General features: G+C 48.8%; 1 protein-coding gene across 2 annotated transcripts in view; it reads left to right on the plus strand.

Annotated features, from left to right (window-relative positions):
* Positions 1-12,714, plus strand: part of IQCD (IQ motif containing D) — a 542,296-nt gene that overhangs the window by 271,910 nt on the left and 257,672 nt on the right. The gene's annotated exons all lie outside the window — the stretch shown is intronic.

Genomic DNA, 12,714 nt, shown 5'->3' on the forward strand with positions numbered 1-12,714 from the left:
ATAAGATAAAGAGATAAGAGCAGTTTAATAATTGAAACAAAATATAATATTAACACTAAACAGAGTATTAATAAAGATGATTATAACCATTATAATAATAATAAGTATTGTAATTAAAAAGACAAATAATATCCAAGAGAAAAAAAATATTCCTGATGCAATTGCTGATCAATGCCCCACTAGTCACTGTGAGTGACCAGTGACTCCCAGTCACTCCCCCCAGTTTATATCCTAAAAATTACAAATTGTACTTTGGAATCCCCTCTGGCCAGTCCTTCCCATCACTTTTTGTGCCTCTCCTCACTGGCAGAGCCTGGGATCCTGAAAAGTCCTGGATTTGGAGCAAGCACAGTTTGGCACCAACCACAACATTGGTGTTTTATCAATGTTATCCTCACATGGAATCCCAAACCCAGCCCTGCTCCAGCTTCCAGGATGAAATGAGCTTGATCCCAGCTAAATCCAGGACAATTCCTTTCCTTACCTTCCTGCTGGAGAAGAAAACCATCCCATTTTGGAAAGGCTGAGAACTCTTCAAACAGGGGCCAGGTTTGCAGACCTCCAATCTTCTCTTTGTTCTGAGCTGTTCCCAGAAACTCCAGAGGTTCTGAGTTGTTCCCAGTAACTCCACATGCTTCTGGGTTGTTCCCAGTAATCCCAAAGGTTCAGGACTCCCCAGCAGTGCTCAGAGCACAGGCTGCTGCACCCGAGGTCTTGCAGAGCAAGGGGAACCCAGCAGGAATTGCAGGTGTCTGATAAGGAGTGTTGGCAAACCTGGAGAACAGAAGGCTCCAGGGACACCTCAGAGCCCCTTCCACGGCCTAAAGGGGCTCCAGGAGAGCTGGAGAGGGACTGGGGACAAGGGATGGAGGGACAGGACACAGGGAATGGCTTCCCAGTGCCAGAGGGCAGGGATGGACGGGATATTGGGCATGAATTGTTCCCTGGCAGGGTGGGCAGGCCCTGGCACAGGGTGCCCAGAGCAGCTGTGGCTGCCCCTGGATCCCTGGCAGTGCCCAAGGCCAGGTTGGACAGGGCTTGGAGCAGCCTGGGACAGTGGGAGGTGTCCCTGTCCAGGGCAGGGGTGGCACTGGGGTGGGCTTTAAGGTCCCTTCCCACCCAAACAGTCTTGGAATTCTGTGATTTTTGTCCTTCTCAGAGCTCAGACCTGCACTGGGTGCTGGTCTTAGTTGTAAGATTCCAACATCACCCCTTGCCTTCCAGTTCTTTTCCTTCTATAGGAGCCTCCAGCCACTCATTCCCAGTTGTTAGCAATTAATCTTTTTTTCCCTTAGCTTTATAAGTATGCACATCTCCTTCCAGAAATCCATCCTGCTCTTCCCTGATTCTCCATTATGTGAAAACCATTTTAAATTTCAAATCTTTTCTATCCGAGATGCTCTCAGCCCCTTTCATCTCCTGTGCAAAAAATAACCCCATGTTTCATCCCATTATTTCAGCTGGTCAATAAAAATATTGACAATTGCCAGACCCAGGGCAGGTGTTCCCATGATCCCACCTGAATCTGAGCTCCAGACTAATGGGGAGCTGTTGATGAGTGGCCCCTGGGAGCAGCTTTCACTTCGCCTGTGTTTTCTCAGCTTCCTGACAAGAGTGACAAAAATCTTCCCAAAAATCCCATCTTTGCACTTTGCCCTCCTCCTCGGAGCCTGTGGCTCTTCCAGGGACACAAATGGCTCTGCTTTGACAGAATTTGTTCTTTACAAATCTGTTGGTTGTTCTTTTCTCTTGTCATGTTCTGGCTGTACAGAACTTGGGTGTTTTGTATATTGATCTGTGGAGAAGTTCATCATTCTCTAATATGTCTTTCTTCCTGTGCCTGTAATTTTTCATACTTGTGAAAAGCATTTCATCCCACTCTCAAAAACATGCACATAACTGTGCTGAGGTTGGAGAACTGGCTGTAGCAGAGGGAATCCCTTTAGGACAGGATAATTTGAGAGCATTTATGAACAATCCACTGATCATGAATTTTCCTGTGGGTGATCCCAATTAATCCTGTTGCTAACTTGAGATTTTTCTCCCTTTGACTGCTGCTTCCCAAGGCCTAACACCTGTTCCTGAAGCATTTGAAATCTGTCTTCTCCCATCTCCTGATCTCCCTTCTGCATAGTATTTAATTTGTGTCTTGATTTGAAACCTTGAAACCTTTCAAACCTTGTCTTGAAAAGACAGGTGTCTGCTAAGGAAGGCAGGAGCCTCCCTTGAAATGGAAAATGCAGTGGAGAAGAAAGCTGCTCCTCTGGGAATGCAGTGGGCAAAGGCTGCTGTGGTGTTGCCAAAGTCAGATTGTATCCAGGTAGGAATGCTTGGCTCCTCCCCCTGGGCAGAGCCTCTCCCCATGGGATGATGGAATTTTCTCAGCCATGCAGGGACACTCACTGGCCATGAACAGAAGAGATCTCCTGGAGGGAGGATTGGCTGTGGGAGAGATAAAGAAAAAACTGCCCAATGAACAGCAGAGAACTGCCCCAGCTCTGAGAGATGGGGAGAGAACACACACCCCCAGCTAAATCTTGCAACCTAAGACATCCCTGTTTTTCTCTCTGATAATCTGTTTTATTCCACAATACTCACCTCAGCAATGACCTGTTTTTCGCTTAAAAAAAAAAAAAAAAAAAAAAATCCCCGCTACTAATATAACCAAGCTGGTCATTCCTGGTTCTCCTCTCATTTTCTTTCCAGGCAGAAATTTCACTTCCACCCTTGCTATCAGTTGTTTTAAGATGCCTTTATTCCTCCTGAGCTCCCTGTCCTGTTCCAGGGCTTTGATTAGGAGCACTAATCAGCTCCCTGAAGTTCCCAGAGTCTGTTTCCCAAAACCTCAGTGTCTGTACTCTGCTTTCTTCCTTCCTTGCTCATTTAAGGATCATTAATTGCTGCCCTTCCTTGATCACACTTTGAGTGGAGTTCTCTCCCTCTTTCCTTATTAGGATCAAACATGATCCCAGTGTGCTTCCTGTGGCTTTTCTTATATCTCAGTGGAATTTTTTTGCATTAAAACAACCTTTGGAGAATTGAGACCCTGCTGCAGCCTTTGTCCACATTTTATCGGGATGTTTTAAGCCCCCTGAAAACACCAACTTCAGGGTTTTGGGGGTTTCTTTTTGTGGTGTGGAGGAACAGAGAATTTTCTACCCTCATCTCTCTGTGAGGGGAGAGTAGAGGTGCAAACTGAGGGATCACAAGGCCTCACATTTGCTTTTGCACTTGGAGGTTTTTAATATTCCTGCATTTTTCCACCTTCTGGGTTCCTCTCCAGCCTCATGGCAGCACAAATTCTTTTTCCCATCTGTGTGACTTTCCAAAAAAAAAGTGACTTTCCAAAATTAAATCGTATTTTTGGGCACCACTTGAGACTCGGAGTTCCTTCTATTTATTCCCCTCTCCTTTTGAACTGCTATAAAGATGTTTATCAGGCTGGCCTGTCCTCTCCTGTTGCTCCAGTCCTAGTCTGTGTCCAGGTTTACATGCCCTGGGAAGGTTCCTGGCAAACCCTCAGAGGGATGAACACTTTTGGAATCCTTGGATCCCAGCCTGGCTCCCCACCTGGCCCCATGCAGCGATGCTGCTGTGCCATGGGCTCTCCTTGACAAATATCAGCCTTTCCCAAGTCATCTGCTACCTTGGGATGGAGCATTGTCCAGAGGGCACATCTTTGGATATTCTCAGTTCAGTCAGAGAGAAAAAGAGAAAGATTTCTGCCAGGCTAAGCCTGGGAAAAAGTCAGAGAGGAATGTAAAGAATCTATTATCTTGCTTTCCATTCACATTGTTTATAGATCTGTTCTACCACACTGACCTAAGTCCAGTGTACCAATCAGGTGAAATGTTTTTACTCTAAAACCAATGGAATTAATGTTCATGATGTTCTCTATAAAAGAGAGAAGTGCTTTTGAATAAACACTCATTTTGCCTTCTGAAATTGTGCGAGTCATTTCGCCTGTCCCTGGCTCAACAGCATCACACATCTGGAGCAGCTGTTTGGAATTCCTGCTGTGGGCACCTCTCCCGGATGCACCTGTGGGACTCCTTGAAGGAGGGTGAGGCCCTTCCCATGAGGATTGACTTTCAAGGGCAAAAATCTGGAGGTTGTCCTGCTTCTCCAATGTCCATAGGATGTGTTCAGTCTTTTTCAGCTTTTCCAGAGCATTTCTTTGGTGATTGTCCCACTGCTGCTGTGATTCCACCTGCCCAGGGAAAGCTGAGTCCATTTAGAGAGCAACATGTCTGCTCCAAAGGGTTTTCCTGGGGATTCCCCACATCACTGGGCTGCAGCTGCAGCACACAGGGATCTGCAGAATGATCCCAGGGATAATTTGGTATTGGGATTCTGCAGTGGGTTTATTCCTGTGGTGATCCAACATTTCCTGATTTTGGGGAGAGAGCTGAGCTCAGGTCCTGCTGTTGGTGGCTTATGGCCCTGGGAGCAGCAGGAATCCTTGCCCAGCACATGGATCCCAAATCCTGCATCCTGTGGGCTCAGCTGTGCTGGAGGATATTGGACACTGGGATTGGAGCCACATAAAGAAGCAAAACTGAGCTCAGGAGGGGCTAAAATCAGTGCAGGGTTTGGACCATCAGGTCCACAGGCAGTCAAATATCTTAGATATTTTAAGGTTGTTATGACAAATGTTCGAAAAGTGGAGTTTTTGGGAATTGTCTTCTGAACAGCCCAGGAGATTCAGTTTTTAGAGCTTAGAGAACAACAGGCTACTTGTCTGAAAATTGATTTTTTCTGTCTCTCAGGTTATTTTTATGTCCTTTCTTTTTATTTTGATGTTATTTTAATGCCTAAGCTACCCTATATGTCTGTGTATTTGTATCCACATCCATGGAGCACCTGGAATAGTGAGGCTCCAATCCCACACTGGGCTTGCAGACATTCCTGATGCCAAAACATTTTTATTGCTCACTGTACTTTGGTTCATTCTATCAAATAAAGCACTACCAGGCCAATTATTTTTATTTTATTAACAGAAAAGAGTGTGTTTTTTTAAGATAAAACATTTCTGTCTTTCACCTGAAGTTCTGCTTTTTTTTTTTTTTTTTTTTTTTTTTTTTTTTTTTTTTTTTTGATGTAGAATACCTTTCCAATATCTCATGGAATTTGGGAAAACTGGGAGCCAGCTCTCTCAGGAGCTTAATTACTTCCTAGGCATAATCCTTCACAAGTTTATTGCTGAAAGCCTTAATTAAACAAGAAATACCTGGAGAAGTTTAGCACAGGGAGTTCTAGAATTTTCTTCTCTGGAAAACCTGGAGGTGTTAACTCTGAGGCTTTACTCTATACTCAGTGTGTAGCGTGGACTTGAGGTGTAAACCTGTGCAAGGGGAGAGGGAACAACTGAAAATCCCTGTTAAAACCAGCAGGAGTTTTGGGGTGGCTGTTTTGCAGATGGTTTTGTAGCTTTGTGAAGAACCCCTCCCTCCTGAGAGCAGAAACTCTCCCAATTTTCTGGGGTGTGACTGTCTTGCACTAAGGAATAAAGAGCTTTTATCCTTCTAGCAGAGCCACGAGGTGGGAAATAAGGAACGGGGGCTCTGTTCTTGACCTTTGCACTTCTCTTGGAGAGGTCACATCCATCTGATGTGTCTCACATTCCGTTTTTAAATGGAGCAGAGGATCTGTATGTTCCACTGAGAAAGCTCTGAAGGACTGGTTGAGAGCTCCCATTATTCCACCAAACAGGGAATATGCACTTGTGGAGCTGAAAGGCTGAAAACAAAGGATGGAAACGCAATTCCCAATTCCCATGTACTCCTGGAAAACTGAGGAATCTTGTGGAGGGCTCTGCTGGATCTGGCTCATGTGCTCAAGGTTTTGTTGATCCAAATTTAGGCCAGAAAATAATTATCCTGTTCTCTTTTGTTTGCCGTTTGTTTGGCTTCCTCCTTGTGGGATAAGATGTTGGAATTACCTCTGCCCCCCCTGTCTTTTCCTAGAGGTCACAAATCCTTTGTGTCTTTGTCTTGGGTGTGCTCCATGGAGTTGGGAATTCTGTGCTCCCTGGATATCTCTTACCTGATGCCCTGAGGCTGGAGCTGTGTCAGTCTTGGTTAGGTTTTCCTGTCCTGTCTTTCCCACTGATTTTTCTCTGTGGATGATGCCCTGCATATGGAATCAAGGAATCCTGAAATTACAAAATCATGGAGTCATGGAATGGTTTGGGATGGAAGAGACCTTAAAGCTCATCCAGTCCCACCCCTGCCATGGCAGGGACACCTCCCACTGTCCCAGGCTGCTCCAAGCCCCAGTGTCCAGCCTGGCCTTGGGCACTGCCAGGGATCCAGGGGCAGCCACAGCTGCTCTGGGCACCCTGTGCCAGGGCCTTCCCACCCTGCCAGGGAACAATTCCTTCCCAAAATCCCATCTATCTCTGTCCTCTGGCAGTGGGAAGCCATTCTCTTGTCCTGGCACTCCAGGCCCTTGTAAATCATCCTTCTCCATCTTTCCTGTCAGGCACTGCAAAGTCACAATTATGTCACCTTGAAGCTTCTTTTCTCCAGGTGAACAATCCCAGTTTTCCCAGCCTTTCTCACAGCAGAGCTGCTCCATCCCTGGGCTCCTCTTGCTGTCCTGCTCTGAGCATGGCCATACACAGCAGGAAGAGCAGATCTGAGGATATTTATTATTAATTCCCCCTTCCTTCTCTTGCTCATCCCCACGGGACAGGTTAATCCCAGACCAACAACTTTACTTAAAATGATTTTCCCAAACTCCAGGATAAGTGATCATAGCTCATGGATTTGTACAAGTTTGGGCTCCAGTTCCTGCTGTTCCAAAGGCTTTCCAACACTCCTGAAGCTGTTACTCATCCCCTCAGAGCCTGACAGTCACATTAATGTCAGTAACCCCATCAGGTCACCCAGAGCAGCAGCTGGAGCTGGACTGGATCCGTTAGCAGCTCGAGCAGAGTGAAGGGCAGAGCTCAGAAGTCAATGAAAGACGCCAAGACCCATTTGAAAATGAGTTTGTTGCCTCCTCCGTCCGGGGAGTCAGGGCTGTGCAAGGTGGACTTTACACGTCACCCACAATTATTCAAGGCTGGGAGCTCCGTGTCAACTCCTTGATTTTACCCCTCATTTTGTTGGAGAGATCCAGGCTTCCCTTCACTTGGAAATGGCTCCCAGAGAGCACAGTGACCAAATTAATGGAGCAGGACTTTGGATAGGAACCTGTTGGAACGAGTCCAGAGGAGCCACTAGGATGATCACAGGAGTGGAGCAGCTCTGCTGTGAAGAAAGGCTGGGAGAACTGGGATTGTCCAGCCTGGAGAAGAGAAGGCTCCAGGATGACCTCATTGAGGCCTTCCAGGACCTGAGGGGAGCCTAAAGGAAAGATGGAGAGGGAATTTGAACAAGAGATGGAGGGACAGGACACATGGAATGGCTTCCCACTGCCAGAGGCAGGGATAGATGGGATATTGGGAAGGAATTGTTCCCAAAATGTGAGGGTGGGCAGGCCCTGGCACAGGGTGCCCAGAGCAGCTGTGGCTGCCCCTGGATCCCTGGCAGTGTCCCAGGCCAGGTTGGATGGGGCCTGGAGCAGCCTGGGATGGCAGAACATGTCCCTGCCCATGGCCGGGAGTGGAGCAAATGTCCTTTGAAGGCCTCTCCCACCCAAATCGTTCCATGGTTCTGTGATTTTGGATCCAGCCCTTATCTCTACAAACCAGACACTTTTGTGTGTCCCTCTTTGACCACTGCTGAAATCATCAGCAATTCCTGAAAACCAGAGCCAAGAAAGCCAAAGAGCTTTTTCCAAGTTCAGGGCAAGCTGTAACCATTCCAGTGTAGGAATCCAAGTGCCTGAACCTATTTGAACAATTGATGTGGAAAGCACAACGGCTTTTCCTTGGAATGTAGAAAAAGACATGGCAAATCCTTCACTGGTAAAAATTATTCTCCAAATCCATGAGCTCCTCTAACTTGTGTTTATCAGCCTCCAGCAGCTCCTAAACCACTTCCACTCTGGGCTCCACCAGGGAGCTGTGGCTGGGCAGATAAGCCAGGGGTGGCTTTCTGTGGAGTGGCTGCAAAAGCACTTCCAGCATGGAATCCTCCTGTAGCTGAATAAAATCCTCCTGAATATTCAGGTAGGAAATTTAGAACTTAACTTTTCTGTGCACTGGGGGTGCTCATCTGAATGCTCTTGGAGAGCAAACAGCAACAGGCACCCAACACCTTTACCAGAACTGGGGTTTCCTGCAGGAATGGGAATCTTGGGAATAATTTCCCTTTTAATCAGTGTAAAGATGGCAGGTGACAGATTGCTGGGATTGTCCCATCCCAATGTTTTGTGCAGCTCCTTCCCTGCTCAGTTCTGCCTTCCTGGCCATCATGGGAGCTCATCCTAATCCCACTTGTAAGGAAGGAAATCCCACCAGGATGTGCAGTTCGTTGAGTGCTGCTGACTTGGCCCAGTCTCACTGGAATTACTTCCCTCAAATTCACTGGAACCAGGAGAACCCTTGGTATTTCCAGAGCTCCCAGATTCAGGGGGATCCCACCCATGTGTCAGTCCTGGGAGCTGCTGTGCCAGTCAGCACATGGCTGCTTTTTTCCCTGTGTTATTCAGGGAATGCAAAATTAAGACATAGCCTTAGTTCCAGAGTTAAACCAGAGCAGAAAGCGTGCAAATAATCCCTGTCCTAATTAGTCTAATGACTTCAGAGATAGCAGTTTTCCCCAGGAATTTTCACTCAGTTGCTTGGCAAAGTAAATGTGTGGTGAACTCAGGTGCCGTGGCTGAGCAGGGACATCCTCAGGAGCTGCTGGAAGAGAGAAGGGAAGTGGGATGGATCCCCAGGATTTAACTACCCCTCTCCAGCAGGGGTGGGAAAGGGGTTTAAATCCAGAGAACTTGTGCAGAAGAGGAGGAGGAGACACTAAAATATCACCGTTCCTGATGAGTCCACAGTGGACGATTGAGCTCCCACACTGCTGCCACAGCTGGGAATGCTTTCCCTGCCCTCCCACCCTGCTCTGCTAATTCCATGCAGGACACTGGGGTTCTCCTCCTTCACAGATATTCCATTTCCAAGAACTTTCCAGGTTGTTACTCCTAAAGGGGTGGCCCGAGCCAGCTTCCATCATCAGGTACCACTGGGCTGGAATCATGGGATTTCATGGAATGGATTTGGGTGGGAAGAGACCTTAAAGCTCTTCCAGTGCCACCCCTGCCATGGGCAGGGACACCTTCTACTGTCCCAGGCTGCTCCCAGCCCCAGTGTCCAGCCTGGCCTTGGACACTGCCAGGGATCCAGGGGCAGCCACAGCTGCTCTGGGCACCCTGTGCCAGGGCCTGCCCACCCTGCCAGGGAACAATTCCTTCCCAATATCCCATCCATCCCTGCCCTCTGGCAGTGGAAGCCATTCCCTGTGTCCTGTCCCTCCATCCCTTGTCCCCAGTCCCTTTCCGGCTCTCCTGGAGCCCCTTTAGGCGCTGCAAGGGGCTCTGAGCTCTCCCTGGAGCCTTCTCCTCTCCAGGTGAGCACCCCCAGCTCTCCCAGCCTGCCTCCAGAGCAGAGGGGCTCCAGCCCTTGGAGCAGCTCTGGTGCCTCCTCTGGACTCTCTCCCGCAGCTCCAGGTACCATGAGAAATTTGTGCTACATCCATTTTTCCACTCAGCCCATGTTTGGACTGGATATATTTTCAACACCTGCCATGCTGGGTTTGAATTTTTAGGTATTTTTTCTTCCCCCTTTTCGTGAAGAATAAAAAGTGTGATTTTTTTGCCTTCTCCCTCTTTTCTACTTTGTAACTTTACAAATGTTTGCAATACATGAAAATGACGCTGTGACAAATTCACTTTTCTTTTTCAGCTCTGTCACTTTTACAAAGCCAAGATAGTTCTGAGAATCTGCAAGGGAAAAAGGGAAAAAAGAAAGGAAAGGGCAAAGAAAAAAATTACTGATTTTTCTGGCATTTCTGTAAAAACAAGAAAGTATAAAACTCCTGTCCCGGCATAGCTTGATGTTGGAATATGGGGGGACAGAAGACCCTCAGAAAAAGCCAGCTAGGGCTGCTGAGTTGATCATGGAATTGTAGAACGGTTTGGGATGGAAGAGACCTTTTAAGTCTTTAGCCCATCCAGTGCTATCCCAGCCATGGGCAGGGACACCTCCCACTGTCCCAGGCTGCTCCAAGCCCCAGTGTCCAATCCAGCCTGGCCTTGGGCACTGCCAGGGATCCAGGGGCAGCCACAGCTGCTCTGGGCACCCTGTGCCAGGGCCTTCCCACCCTGCCAGGGAACAATTCCTTCCCAATATCCCATCCATCCCTGCCCTCTGGCACTGGGAAGCCATTCCCTGTGTCCTGTCCCTCCATCCCTTGTCCCCAGTCCCTCCCCATCTTTCTTGTCAGCACTTTCAGGCACTGAAAGCCCAAAGCTTCTCTTTTCCATGCTGAGCAATCCCAGCTCTCTCAGAGCCTGGCCCAGGTCCCACAGTCTCTGTCCCCATTTCTGCCTCTGTCCCCGGATCCATGTCCACCTCCCACTGGGGCTCAGCATGGAAGCAGCAGCCAGGAGCTGGAAGGTGGAGAGGAGCATCCCTCATCTCCCTGCCCAGCTCAGCAGAGTCAGCAGGGCCCAGCCAACCACTCCCAATTTATTCCCTGCACTTTAAACATTCCCACTGTTGTGCCCCGGTGCAGCCTCAGCCCAGTGCAGTGAAATCATTCCTGACTGGAGCAGATGTGGAACATGCATCAGGTCAGGAGCTGCTGGGCTGCAGTTTAAAAGCTCCTTCTCAACTCCCAACTCTTTGATTTTTCAAGCAGCACAGGGCAGGCAGCAGCAACCTGCCTGGAGAAGATGCTGCCTCTGCCTGGTTTGATGTTCCTGGGTGTTTTCCAGCTGGAGCAGAGGGGTACCAGCAGCAACACCTGCCAGAATTCCCACAAATTGGAGACCACAGCCCAGAGGAGAACATGGATTTACCTGCCAAGGTATCATTCCCTGCAGGGCTCTTCCCTACTTCTGGAGGAGCTTGTCCTGTGTTGTGTAGCCTTTTTCCCTCCTGAAACTCTGCCAGTTTGGGTCTGTCACTGCCAATTTTTCCTCATGCAAACAGCTCCTCTTGCCTGTCTGTCTTCCCTGTCACTCCTGTTTTCCCCTCATTTGGCTGCCTGCCCTGGATCCATGCACTGGACACTCCTGTGAAGAAACCCTTCACCCTCCCCCCCCAGTTTAATAATCCTCTGGAATATGGAGAGGATTCTGCCCGGGCAGCCATGCAGATTTGCTTATGAATAAATTAGCTCTGCTTTGTGGGACTAAACACATCTGCACACTCTGGGAACATTTGTAATTCCATTGGAAATGGAATCACGTGGTGGAGATGGCAGGGTGGTTGTAGCCATTGTGATTTGTTTTCCTCTGTTTTATTAAAAAGATGAAGTTTATGCCACCCTATCCAAGCTGCTGCTGGGCCGTGGCAGTCTCCCTGGTGTTTGGGAAGGTGGTTCCTGGAAAACTCTGTTCCTGCTGGTTCTGCTGAAATCAGCATTTCCCTGGCCTTGTCCCCAGCAGGCAGCTGGAGTAGTGAGAGCTGGAGTTACTACAAGCTGTAGTTACTAAGAGCTGTAGCTACTGACAGCTGTGGGTTTATTGCCACTCAGACTCAGACTCAGCACGGCTTTTCCCCCTCTCTCAGCCTGTTTTCCCCATTGCTTTCCCTCACGTTTTCCCTTTGCACAGTGATCAGTCCTGTGTATTCCCTGAGGCCTGAGGCCACCTTGATGCCAGATCCATCCTGGGGTCTCCTGACTGTTGGTGGCCCCAAAAATGTGGAATTTAAAGATTCCCCAGCAAGGCCTCACCTGCTCCAGCCCTCAGGCCCTGTCAGTGACTTCCACTTGTCCCCTGCAAAATGAGCCCTGAAGTGTCAGGAAGGGACAATTTATAGTGACTTTGTTTCCTAAAAAACTCTTTGCTTTCTGCCAGGCTGGTTTGGATATCAGGGAGCAGCTTCCTCTGCCCAATCCTGCTTTGGGCTGAGTTTGGTTTCTGCTTCAGAATTCCCTGGAGTTCCAGACCAGTAGCCAAAGCTGTAGCAAGGATTTGGCCTTCTCATGGAATTACAGAATGTCCTGAGCTGGAGAGACCCACAGGATCATCCAGTCCCACCCCTGGCCCTGCCCAGACACCCCAAGAATCCCACCCTGGGCATCCCTGGCAGTGCTGCCCACTCAGATGTGACTCCTTAATTCCTGACACAAATGGGCCCCACAGGGAGGCTATTCCTGCATTAAATGTTGGCTTATTCCACCTGAGCTCCAGCATCAGGAGTGTGCTCAGGCTCCAGGGAGGGGTGGAGGCAGCACAGGAGGCTGGGATGTGATCCTGGTGTGGGTCAGGCACAGGGAAGAGCAGATGGAGCAACAGCTCCAAATCTGAAATGCCTCTGATTTGGCTCCACTGGATTTTATGGGGATAGAAAATAACTTCCAGACAATTACAGAAATCATTTCCATTTTCTGAGCCTCAGGCTTGGAGAGATCAGAGAACCATAAAATCTCCTGAGCTGGAGGGACCCACCAGGATCATCCAGCCCAGTCCTGGCCCTGCCCAGACCTCCAACAACTCCACCCTGGGCATCCCTGGCAGCACTGTCCAAAGGCTCCTGGAGCTCTGGCAGCCTCGGGGCCGTGCCCATTCCCTGGGGAGCCTGGGCAGTGCCCAGCACCC

The sequence above is a fragment of the Anomalospiza imberbis genome, chromosome 18 (assembly GCF_031753505.1).
Source record: "Anomalospiza imberbis isolate Cuckoo-Finch-1a 21T00152 chromosome 18, ASM3175350v1, whole genome shotgun sequence".
Lineage (NCBI taxonomy): Eukaryota > Metazoa > Chordata > Aves > Passeriformes > Viduidae > Anomalospiza > Anomalospiza imberbis.